General features: G+C 37.8%; 1 protein-coding gene across 1 annotated transcript in view; it reads right to left on the bottom strand.

Annotated features, from left to right (window-relative positions):
- Nucleotides 1-13484, bottom strand: part of LOC145892479 (protein NLRC5-like) — a 63439-nt gene extending 49955 nt beyond the window's left edge. Inside the window, exon 1 of the mRNA XM_082982010.1 lies at nt 13466-13484. The gene's annotated coding sequence lies outside the window, so the exon portion shown is untranslated. The remainder of the gene's footprint in view (nt 1-13465) is intronic.
- Between the last annotated feature and the right edge of the window lie 271 nt (nt 13485-13755).

The raw sequence follows: 13755 nt of genomic DNA, 5'->3' as shown, positions 1-13755 counted from the left end.
TTTGGGTTGTTTGTGTGCTTTCGACAGTACGACGTTTACTTTGATTCCACCAGAGTTACCCTGAGCAATTCCTTAACACGGGTAAGTGGTGTTTAGAATTAATACTTTTCTGATAACGGTTTTTATGATTTGTGTCAAACCACTGTGTAACTGACAAAATCACGTTTTGATGTAGGTAAGCGGGGCGATCGTATTGATTGATGCAGTCGGTCAGCCACCACCACCGCCTTGCCAGTGGATTGTGTTGTATAAAATATATTGTGCAACGATGCCACGCAACGGCTTACATATTTTTTATCATTCCCGCGAGATGGCGCAGTTTGCGTTGGTGGTTTTTAAGACACCAGTGGACACCAGGCAGTACTCCATGTTACCTCTAACACTTATACCCAACTTAGATAATAATGTATTTAGGTTGTATTTGAAATCATTTTCCTATTTTAATAGGCATACCGGGTAATGAGAGTAAAAATTCCAAGAAAGTTTTATGCTTAGTTGAATACCACGATTTAACCAACTATGTTGCTAACTTTGTCATACATTCATTGCAGCCTTTTTTGTTTCCTAATACTCACGATGCCAAAACTTTAACTATTTTTTTCCACTTATTGTTCAGTTGCTCTTGTCACGGCGTGGCATTGGTTTGAGCGGGTGATTGGCAGCATTGGTCAAGCGCCCGACCCATATACCTAGGAAAAAATCTGATCGGGATTCCTGCCCACGATGTCTTGGGTTCAAATCCCGATGCGGTAAAAAAAGGCAAGCGAGCAACAGAAGGTATTGTGATCATTGCTACCTTGTCTGCTTCTATTTCACAGCATGAAATGCGATCCCCTATAATCCAAAATCGCGACAATAATAGAAAAACGTATACGTGACTTTGATAAATTCACAAACCGCGGTAATCATAAATACGTCTTATTCAACAATGGGCAAAAATGAAATCGTCATTATTTTGAACGAAAGGTTGCTGCGCGCATGAACAGCACACGTGAAACATAAAATGGCATGGACACCGGGTTATTAAAACGCTAACGCCATAACTTCTCTTAGGATTCTAATCGACAGATTAGTCGCTCCAGGTACTGTTTAAATGTGATGGTAAAGCAGTTGATGCTTTATTGCGAGGGTTATAGAAAGGGGCGAGCAACACAAAAAACACGAGTATTTAAGGCGGCCATCGCGACACGGGAAAAAGGCAATAGCACGCTTCAATGCACAGACGAACATTACAGTTCGGTCGCCACAATGGTGTAATTTGGAGGGGGTCCGGATTTACTGTTGGTTGCTAACGGATAACGGATCTTTCGGTGTAATTGGAAGAGGACCAACGATGTCGATGTTTATGTGTTGAAAACGAGATGTCGGAGGGCGGTACTCGGCAAGTGAAGCCCGAACGTGCTGCTGAACCTTGGCGCGCTGGCAAGCTACACATTGCTTGGCCCACAACGCTACTTGCTTCTTTAACCCATGCCAAACAAATTTGGAGGCAACAAGGTTCTTCGTGGTGCAAATGGACGGATGGGACAATCCGTGAACGGCATCGAACACCTTCTTTTGCCAGGACGAGGGAACGACGGGCCGAGGTCTTCCAAGGGATGTGTCACACAGCAGCATGGTTCCTGAATTGCCAACCGGGACATCTTGCAGACGCAACCCAGTAATTGCTGTGCGATAAGACTGCACTTCATCGGTTTGTTGCGCGCTTGCCAGAGCCTCGCAATCAAGGTCGAATAGAGGCACACGTAGAGCACTCAAGAGAGACCTGGAAAGTGCGTCCGCGACAGCATTCGACTTGCCGCTAATGTGCCGGACATCGGTAGTGAACTCTTAAATAGAAGAAAGTTGACGCTGCTGGCAAGCAGACCAAGGTTCGGCAGCCTTCTTGAATGCGAAAGTAAGGGGTTTGTGATCGGTGTACGCAGTAAACTTGCGCTCTTCCAGAAAATAGCGGAAGTGCCTGATTGCCAGGTGCAGCGCAAGAAGCTCGCGGTCAAAGGCGCTGTACTTTGTTTCCGGCTTTCTCAACTGACGGCTGAAGAAAGCAAGTGGGGCCCAATGACCGTCGGAAAATTGTTCAAGGACTGCACCCACAGCGGTCGCAGAGGAATCTGTCGTGAGCGCGATGCAGGCTTGCCACTGTGGATGATACAAAAGCGTAGCATTGGCGACAGCGTCTTTAGCCTTATCGAAAGCCGTCTGCAGGTCGACCGACCACATCAGTTGTTTAGGTTTGCCCGCTAAAGTACCATAGAGCGGTTTCATAATATTGGCAATATTGGGCACGAACCTGTGGTAGAAATTGACCATCCCTGAAAACTCCTGTAAACCTTTGATGGTGGTCGGCACAGGGAAGTTCTTCACCGCGTCAACTTTGCTGGACAAGGGTTTGATGCCGCATTGGTCGACGAAATGCCCAAGAAACTCGATGCTGCTTTTGCCAAACTCGCACTTTTGTAAGTTGACGACGAGATCGTGGTCCGAAAGCCGTTGGAAAAGCTGCTCGAGATGTTCCATGTGGGCTGCATGTGAACTTGCGACAAGAATGTCGTCCAGATAGACATCAATAAAATCCAAACCTTGACAAATGGCGTCCATGAGCCTTTGTAAAGTTTGAGCCGCATTCTTCAATCCAAACGGGGTTCGAAGAAACTAAAACAGGCCAAATGGCGTGATTACAGCTGTCTTCGGAATGTCATCGTTAGCCACGGGAACCTGGTGATAACCACGTACCAAGTCTATCTTTGAAAAAAACGGAACAATCGCGACACGGGAAAAAGGCAATAGCACGCTTTAATGCACAGCATTCTTCAATCCAAACGGGGTTCAAAGAAACTAAAACAGGCCAAATGGCGTGATTACAGCTGTCTTCGGAATGTCATCGTTAGCCACGGGAACCTGGTGATAACCACGTACCAAGTCTATCTTTGAAAAAAACGGAACAATCGCGACACGGGAAAAAGGCAATAGCACGCTTTAATGCACAGCATTCTTCAATCCAAACGGGGTTCAAAGAAACTAAAACAGGCCAAATGGCGTGATTACAGCTGTCTTCGGAATGTCATCGTTAGCCACGGGAACCTGGTGATAACCACGTACCAAGTCTATCTTTGAAAAAAACGGAACAATCGCGACACGGGAAAAAGGCAATAGCACGCTTTAATGCACAGACGAACACTACAGTTCGGTCGCCACAATGGTGTAATTTGGAGGGGGTCCGGATTTACTGTTGGTTGCTAACGGATAACGGATCTTTCGGTGTAATTAAACACGCGAAGTAAACAGAAAAAGAAAATGCAAACATACGACGGCGAAAATGAGGTAAAATGGACTAAAAAGAGTGTTGATGTCAATATTGTCATGAGAGATTTATGCGAAATTATCTTCAAAATTAGAGACAGGAGATTGTCCTGATGGAGAGATATATTTTCTCCAATATCTAGACACGATCTTCAATTTGCGTTAGTTTTCGTCCAATAGCTGTTTGGTGTCAGATACATGGGGATATAGAACACCCTTGTTATAAGAACACGCTTTAATCTGTCTGAACAATAAAATCGGCTTGAAGGTAAAAACTAAGAAAAATTAAGTACGTCAGTCCAGCAGCCCTTAAAAACAAACACATTTAATTTTCTAAGACACTGCTCATTCAAAAAAACACAAATCTTAGAATGGCGACCCTGCAGGTATGCAGGCCAAGGCCTATAACTTGTGGTTCGTTTCTTCCCCTGTTTTGGTACGTTTCATATCATCTATCTTTACACGCTGTTGACCAAATTAACAAAACTTTTTTCATTTGGAGTGAGTGACTTCCCACGTCAGCATATTTGAAGAAAATTCTGCGACAACAGTACCTCTGCGCTTGGATTTTTGTGTAAAAAATCAACACCAGGAAAAACACTTTTGAAAGCATTCCAAAATTGAACATTATAGGTGTTTTATTAAATGTCATGACAATATGGATCGTTTCGCACTTTTTTGCCAATGGCAGTGTTGTTGTAACCTCAAAATCAATCATAAAAAGCTAATAAGCGTTGTCCAGAGAGCTGTTTTACATGCTGTTTAATCATGCATGACGCATGGAAAACACTACTACACCGGCTCACAAAGTTGTCGCCAAACCTGATCCACATACAACAAGGCACCAGTCCGGAGTCCAGTGATACAGATGAAGATGTGAAACCAGAGGGATGTTAGTTGACAAAGAATACGCCAGTTTATAAAATTTTGAACGCAGGTTACTCGGCAGCCCTACGACGTAGCAGCATGATTATTTTACAAGTGAAAGTTCATAGCCTGACCTTTCTAACGATATCAAAATTATGAAAAAAAACTTATTTATAATCGGTTATGAATATAATATGCGTGTTATGACATCTAAGCAACTACGTTTGTCGCTGAAATCCTTTATAACAAATTTTCTTTTGCCTTCATTCTATCAAATATTACCAAATTTTGCCTTCTAAAAAACGCAAAAAAACATACCACCCATATTTTCCAGTGTTTTGTGCACACCACGAACATATTTTAGCCATAAACATTTTAGTCAATGAGGATGAACAGTGCAAAGAGATATGTCAGAAATTTGATGCAAGTGCAAATAATTTCTACAGCATAACAGAAAGTTACAAAAGATTTGTTGGAAAACTTGGTAAACGTAATCGCATGGCAAATTATGTATTAATCACCAGAGACCTATCGAGTGGATCGAGTGAGCAACATAGTGTTACACAGGCTTGGTTATTGTAGCACCACACATGTTTCCCGACCAAAATCCTAAATCAACTAGAACGCAGACGGAACGAAGGATTCAGGCGAAATTAGGCTTTCCTGCAGAACTCCCACAGCCTTTTGGCATCCGGTTCGACGACAGTTCGCAACTTGTCACGTTTACTAACTGACTGGCACGCGCTTACCTTAACAGAATTAGAAGTTACTCGCTAAGTCAATTTTGTCTTATCTCTTATCTCAATTAGTCCCTGACGCGCTTTGAACGAATTAATTCAAACCAACTGATATCGCAACGTATGTCTTTCTGATTGACAAATAAGTAAGAACACGCATAGCAGATTTTAGTTATAGCACCCGAGCTCAACATACGAACACTGCTTAGGTACCCAATTATAAGCAAAAGAGCAATAATAACCATTAAACTGCAACATGCGAACTTGTGACATAATACCAAAATCAACTAATTTTGTTTGGTCACTTTTTAGTTTATGGATTGCATTGATACATATCCAACACATAAAATTGATCAAACCCTATTAAAATATTACATCAAGATGTAAGATACATGCAAAAATAGATTAGCAGCACATTTATAAATGTCTGAAGACCCGGAATAACTTCAAAATATAGTCTACTTATGGCAGACTACGTTATTTTGCCTTGAAATGTCTTTCTACAAAAAACAAAGCGGTTTTAGCCAGATTAGTACTCACAATCTGCGTCATGATTACGTCACAGTTAGATTACGTCAACAGAGGCAAGTTGAAACACACTTAACATAAAAAAAACAAATGCAAAGAGGCATACTTACGCTTTTTCATTCCATTTGCACAAGGCCTTCAAAAAATTCTTCGGAAAAACGACGTGTTATTTCAAAAAAGGAAAGATTTATTTCTTATTTTTTTTACCCATTCGAATCAGTATAATACTTGTTTTAACATACTGAAAATTCGTTTTAAAACTCTACCCACGTTTTAAGTAATTCGAATTTGTTTGCGTGTTTCCTATCTCTTCGTATGCAAAAAGTCGCATTTGATCTCCTGGAAATCATGCGTGACGGAGTTTCCCACAGACAATAAAACAAACAAAGAAAATAGGAGCCGTTGCACTACCATAAGAGTATACTATGATTTGATATTTTTGAGCGACGGTACTGTCTAGTAAACTGAAATTTTTGGGAGTTTTTTTGGTATAACCTACTTATACTGTTAGTTATTGCTTGTAAAGGGCTTATGCTTTATAAAACAGCCTAGACTAATAGCAAATGATATTGACAGCACTTCTAAAAAAAAAATTTTTTTTTTTTTTTATTTGTGCAACTGGTAGTGTATGCCAGCAAGTTGATGAAAAAGAAGGCATAACATCAATATATATTGATAATTAAATAGACAAGCCTTCTACCAGTGCATATAAACCTTTTCAACAACATGGCAGAGACAATGTAGAAAAAAGACAAGAAAAAATCAGTTTGAAGCTACCCTAGTTACTGGGTGACGCCCACGGCCACACCCACAACTGTTTGATTCTTGAACAAATTGCATGAATATGCTTCCATAAATTATGCTTTGATACCAAACTATGCATCAGGGATTGAGTGATGTAACAGAGGTGACTGTGACATGACCAAATCATCATCATTGAACTTTTTGTGGATATGTTTTGGATATACCCTTCCGACAACAATTGGTGATTGTTATGCAAAGAATGTGAATAATTCGATAAACAAGCCCACTACCAGTGTATAAGCCATAGCCACAACATGACAGAGACAATCTAGAAAACAAACAAGGGAAAAAGCAGCTGTATGAAATTGAAGCGACCCTATTTACTGAGTCACGGCTTCAACGACACCAACAACCCTGCGATTCTTGAACAAATTGCATGAGTATGCTTCCATATATGATTCTTTGATAGCAAATTATGCATCAGGGATGTAACAGAGGTGACTGTGACATAACCAAATCATCAGCATGGAACTTTTTGTGGATATGTTTTTGGATATACCCTTTCGAAAACCATTGGTGATTGTTATGTAGAGGAAAGAATTACTCAATTGTCTATTGTCAGGAAAGCAAAACTAGTGTTATGGAACCAGAATAAAAACCTGTAACTATAAGAAATAAAGGTTTTCCAATTTTTTCCAAAAAAAAAAAAATTTTTGTTTATTTATTATAATTTTTTTTTTTTTTTTTTTATACTGCGCCCTTATAATGTTTATTTCATGTTATGTACATTTCTTCCTGCTATTTTGTTGTTTTGTACGCAAAAAACTACAATCCAACCAGTCGAAATTTGCATGCGCATATCTCGCCATTGTGACGTCATAGAGAGAAACGGAAACCGCCGATCGAAAGCTGAGACCATCGCGCACAATACGTCTGTAGAACGTTTCGCGCTACTCCCAACGGATAATTGGCCATTTGTTGAGACATGCAATCAGACCACCTGCTGTGCTGGTTTATTGTTTATGATAAATCGTCATCACAAAGTGACTAATTACTCGAAAAATTTTAATGCGGCTTTAATTTTAATGCGGCTCAGCTTTCGATCGGCGGTTTCCGTTTCTCTCTATGACGTCACAATGGCGAGATATGCGCATGCAAATTTCGACTGGTTGGATTGTAGTTTTTTGCGTACAAAACAACAAAATAGCAGGAAGAAATGTACATAACATGAAATGAACATTATAAGGGCGCAGTATAAAAAAATAAAAAAAAAAAATTATAATAAATAAACAAAAATTTTTTTTTTTTTGGAAAAAATTGGAAAACCTTTATTTCTTATAGTTACAGGTTTTTATTCTGGTTCCATAACACTAGTTTTGCTTTCCTGACAATAGACAATTGAGTAATTCTTTCCTCTACATAACAATCACCAATGGTTTTCGAAAGGGTATATCCAAAAACATATCCACAAAAAGTTCCATGCTGATGATTTGGTTATGTCACAGTCACCTCTGTTACATCCCTGATGCATAATTTGCTATCAAAGAATCATATATGGAAGCATACTCATGCAATTTGTTCAAGAATCGCAGGGTTGTTGGTGTCGTTGAAGCCGTGACTCAGTAAATAGGGTCGCTTCAATTTCATACAGCTGCTTTTTCCCTTGTTTGTTTTCTAGATTGTCTCTGTCATGTTGTGGCTATGGCTTATACACTGGTAGTGGGCTTGTTTATCGAATTATTCACATTCTTTGCATAACAATCACCAATTGTTGTCGGAAGGGTATATCCAAAACATATCCACAAAAAGTTCAATGATGATGATTTGGTCATGTCACAGTCACCTCTGTTACATCACTCAATCCCTGATGCATAATTTGGTATCAAAGCATAATTTATGGAAGCATATTCATGCAATTTGTTCAAGAATCAAACAGTTGTGGGTGTGGCCGTGGGCGTCACCCAGTAACTAGGGTAGCTTCAAACTGATTTTTTCTTGTCTTTTTTCTACATTGTCTCTGCCATGTTGTTGAAAAGGTTTATATGCACTGGTAGAAGGCTTGTCTATTTAATTATCAATATATATTGATGTTATGCCTTCTTTTTCATCAACTTGCTGGCATACACTACCAGTTGCACAAATAAAAAAAATAAAAAAAATTTTTTTTTTAGAAGTGCTGTCAATATCATTTGCTATTAGTCTAGGCTGTTTTATAAAGCATAAGCCCTTTACAAGCAATAACTAACAGTATAAGTAGGTTATACCAAAAAAACTCCCAAAAATTTCAGTTTACTAGACAGTACCGTCGCTCAAAAATATCAAATCATAGTATACTCTTATGGTAGTGCAACGGCTCCTATTTTCTTTGTTTGTTTTATTGTCTGTGGGAAACTCCGTCACGCATGATTTCCAGGAGATCAAATGCGACTTTTTGCATACGAAGAGATAGGAAACACGCAAACAAATTCGAATTACTTAAAACGTGGGTAGAGTTTTAAAACGAATTTTCAGTATGTTAAAACAAGTATTATACTGATTCGAATGGGTAAAAAAAATAAGAAATAAATCTTTCCTTTTTTGAAATAACACGTCGTTTTTCCGAAGAATTTTTTGAAGGCCTTGTGCAAATGGAATGAAAAAGCGTAAGTATGCCTCTTTGCATTTGTTTTTTTTATGTTAAGTGTGTTTCAACTTGCCTCTGTTGACGTAATCTAACTGTGACGTAATCATGACGCAGATTGTGAGTACTAATCTGGCTAAAACCGCTTTGTTTTTTGTAGAAAGACATTTCAAGGCAAAATAACGTAGTCTGCCATAAGTAGACTATATTTTGAAGTTATTCCGGGTCTTCAGACATTTATAAATGTGCTGCTAATCTATTTTTGCATGTATCTTACATCTTGATGTAATATTTTAATAGGGTTTGATCAATTTTATGTGTTGGATATGTATCAATGCAATCCATAAACTAAAAAGTGACCAAACAAAATTAGTTGATTTTGGTATTATGTCACAAGTTCGCATGTTGCAGTTTAAAGTAAAACTCTACTTAATCTGTCTTCCTTGCCTAGATTTGTATGTCCAAATTATCACATACTATTTTGCCAGAACATGACAGAAGTAATATATTTCAGACAATCTTCAGGATTCTCAGATGAAAGAAGCAAGATTTTTGTACCAATCTCCACAAATTTATATCATTTGAATTCTGTCTCTGATGAAAACATTTAATGTGTTCGAATATTAAAATTATTGTAAGTTTTATGGTGTATGATAATAAATTCTAAATCAAAATGTATGACTAACTCCTGTCTAGCAAAAACCAATCACCACACAAAAAGTAAACAGGATACTTTGTTTATGTACAATTGCAAAGGAAATACTCATGTCATGCTAGCATCAGAATATATTTATATATTTCAACAACATGAAACCCAAAGCTTCTTTGAAAAATACATTTTTGAATCTAAGTTAACAGGCACATTATGTATTGCTTATTTTTTATCTAGTTATGTTTCTCCACACTGTTAATTTTGTAAACAACAACCTAAAAGAATTCATAAATATGTTTATGTATGGCAAATACACACAAGATTACATCTACATAACAAACTGACTCACATAGAAAAAACTGTAGGTGATTATGAAACATATCATATTACATAAATTTGTATGTATATTCTTCAAAAAAATATTTTTGCCTGTGGTAGGCTACTTAACTTCACCAGATTCACAAACATTATTTCAGAGCAAGCAGGCCCAAAGCATTTCGACCTTTGGTCATCTGTTGATCTACATTGTAGTTACGAATTGAATCTTGCATGAAAATCACAATACCTAAAAAACGCATTTTTACACGATAGGATACCTTAAAACCGTATTTATGCCTATAAAATGACGTCATGGTTACGTCACTAGATTTATTACGTCAACACAGGTATGTTTATACATACTTAAACCAAATAGGGGAGACCGGGGATAGCTCGGACGGTTTTGGGAAAATTGCTCATATTTTTTTTAAATTATGAACCACATTCTTAAATTTTATTTTGTTGTTAGAAGTTAAGCATTACTCAAAAAACAAAAGGTTTTTCGTTCGTTTTAGCTCACTAAAAATGTTTATTCAGCCCATTTTTTAAACAGGTCTCAAATGTCCGAAGTCACCCCGGTACCGGGGTAACATCGGACGTGACTGAGGATATCTCGGACAGCAAGTTTTAACAGACGTTTTTTTTGTTTATTTAACAAATAACTGAAATCAAACTTGGCGCAATATCAGCATTGGGGCATTAGCGCATAAAATATCATTAAAGCTTTCAGGAATCGGGGCGTGGCCACTTCTTGTTTCGACCTTTCCACACGTTCATGTTTTGGGTAACTCGTGTACTTTTAACGGTAGCACAGATATTATAGATTTTAGAGTCAACAAATGATTTTTTATCTTTGGGGCTTTTTCTTACTGCCAAAATTCAATCATTTCATCCAGCCTCTGTTTATTCTCTACTATGACCGATAATTTTTCATAAAACTCGAAAATTATTGCCTTCCCGCGATTTTTTGACATGATGTCCGAAGTATCCCCGACCACGTGACGACATAGAAATTCTTAAACTATGGCCGTATTTTTAAAGGTTATACAAAATCATCATTGGCCTATCGAAGAATACATATTTGATTATGCAATCAACCCAAAATTACTGCATTTTGATTAACTGTGACAGATATATAACCTTCCACATACAAATTGAAAAACTTGGTTTCACTGATAAATTGACTTTTTCGATTATAATTTGTTAAGCAGAGATGATTTAATTCCAAAGTTCCTGTTAACGTTTGATGGAGACATAAAGCTTTTGTAAAAGTGTCTTAACAATACCTAATTGTGACGTAAAATACCTGGTCCGAGGTATCCCCGTGTCCGAGGTATCCCCGGTCTCCCCTATGACATAAGGTGGTATACTTACACTTTAAAACTTCCAATTTACACCAAAAACTGTTCGACAAAACATCACCGTACCTCGGAAAGAAGGGTAGGAAATATTTAATATTTTTAATTATTGGAATCAATATAGTACTAACTTTAACATACTAAAAATTCAGCTCGAAACTCTACCCACGTTTTAAGTAATTCCAATTTATTTGCGAGTTTCCTATCTCTTCGTATGCAAAAAGTTGCATTTGATCTCCTGGAAGTCATGCGTGACGGAGACAATGGTTGCACTACCATGAGAGTATACTATGGTGCAACCATTGTCTCCGTCACGCATGACTTCCAGGAGATCAAATGCGACTTTTTGCATACGAAGAGTTTTTTCGCTTGATTGCGTCTTGATGTTCACACTGATTCAGGCAACGGTCGAATTATTTTAAAATTCGCACAATTTCGGGAGTTATGGACATTTTTATAAAGGGTACTATGGCTTGGAAGCTGTTTTAGTAGGGATGGTTGTATTTTTAGGTATAACTACTTGAAAACATGGTGTTATTGAACTAGAAAAGCGATGATTGTGTAGAGTATGAATTTTCATATGACTTTTGTATTTTAATTTTTAGTCTAGCGTTTGTAGATAAAATGTTATAGCTACCTGAACTTAAGCAATCAAAAACCTTAAATTTTTAAATTTTGAACCTGGCAGTTAAAGGGATATTTTTGGCAAAATATTTTGTTTATTTTTGTTCATGGTAATTTGGTGCTTACTCAATCAAAAGTTGATAATATTCTCCGCGTTTTTTGCCCATGGACATCTGGGTCATGTGTTTGTAACACTTTTTTTTCAAGTTCGAGGGCACATTGTATTCCTTGTTGAATTTCCACAGAACTCAGTCGATCCAGTCTTTTGCACCTTCTCGTTATTTCAAACTGGAGGAGAACAAATGCCTGGAAGTTTCGGTCGAGTTCGAATTCGTCATCCTCGTGCTCACATAATTTCATTTCGTTAATTCCGTTGTAACGTTTTGATTTTTGATTGAGTAAGCACCAAATTACCACGAACAAAAATAAACAAAATATTTTGCCAAAAATATACAGAAAAATAAAAAAAATATTTTTCACATATGCGCCTCCACAACTTGCAGTACTTCTTCGCATTGAATGTGGTCCTTTGATTAGCGTACTGAGGGCGATCATACCAGCAGCCGGTGCGGGGCATTAGGGGCCATGCCAGAAATCAAACGACTTTTAAAATGTTATGTAGCTTTTAATACTCCGTATTTTCAGCCAGTACTTAATACCGTAGCCAAAAGGCATTCAACTCTGCTGGTTTGATTTTTTTATCGTAAACTCTTCTCATATTATCGTGTCAAGAATATAAAGTCAAACAAAACGTGTGTAGTTGAGATGATCAACTATTGCAACCCAATCTGCGTAACCTTGTATTTACAACATTATAGTTCGAAACAGTGCGCACTGTCAGCGGCTTAATGGTTATTATTGCTCTTTTGCTTATAATTGGGTACTTATGCAGTGTTCGTATGTTGAGCTCGGGTGCTATAACTAAAATCTGCTATGCGTGTTCTTACTTATTTGTCAGTTAGAAAGACATACGTTGCGATATCAGTTGGTTTGAATTAATTCGTTCAAAGCGCATCAGGGACTAATTGAGATAAGAGATAAGACAAAATTGACTTAGCGAGTAACTTCTAATTCTGTTAAGGTAAGCGCGTGCCAGTCAGTTAGTAAACGTGACAAGTTGCGAACTGTCGTCGAACCGGATGCCAAAAGGCTGTGGGAGTTCTGCAGGAAAGCCTAATTTCGCCTGAATCCTTCGTTCCGTCTGCGTTCTAGTTGATTTAGGATTTTGGTCGGGAAACATGTGTGGTGCTACAATAACCAAGCCTGTGTAACACTATGTTGCTCACTCGATCCACTCGATAGGTCTCTGGTGATTAATACATAATTTGCCATGCGATTACGTTTACCAAGTTTTCCAACAAATCTTTTGTAACTTTCTGTTATGCTGTAGAAATTATTTGCACTTGCATCAAATTTCTGACATATCTCTTTGCACTGATCATCCTCATTGACTAAAATGTTTATGGCTAAAATATGTTCGTGGTGTGCACAAAACACTGGAAAATATGGGTGGTATGGTTTTTTTGCGTTTTTTAGAAGGCAAAATTTGGTAATATTTGATAGAATGAAGGCAAAAGAAAATTTGTTATAAAGGATTTCAGCGACAAACGTAGTTGCTTAGATGTCATAACACGCATATTATATTCGTAACCGATTATAAATAAGTTTTTTTTCATAATTTTGATATCGTTAGAAAGGTCAGGCTATGAACTTTCACTTGTAAAATAATCATGCTGCTACGTCGTAGGGCTGCCGAGTAACCTGCGTTCAAAATTTTATAAACTGGCGTATTCTTTGTCAACTAACATCCCTCTGGTTTCACATCTTCATCTGTATCACTGGACTCCGGACTGGTGCCTTGTTGTATGTGGATCAGGTTTGGCGACAACTTTGTGAGCCGGTGTAGTAGTGTTTTCCATGCGTCATGCATGATTAAACAGCATGTAAAACAGCTCTCTGGACAACGCTTATTAGCTTTTTATGATTGATTTTGAGGTTACAACAACA

This window comes from Ascidia mentula, chromosome 1 (genome assembly GCF_947561715.1).
Source record: "Ascidia mentula chromosome 1, kaAscMent1.1, whole genome shotgun sequence".
Classification (NCBI taxonomy): Eukaryota; Metazoa; Chordata; class Ascidiacea; order Phlebobranchia; family Ascidiidae; genus Ascidia; species Ascidia mentula.
Note: the sequence above shows the minus strand (reverse complement) of the source record. Positions and strands in the feature narration are given on the sequence as shown.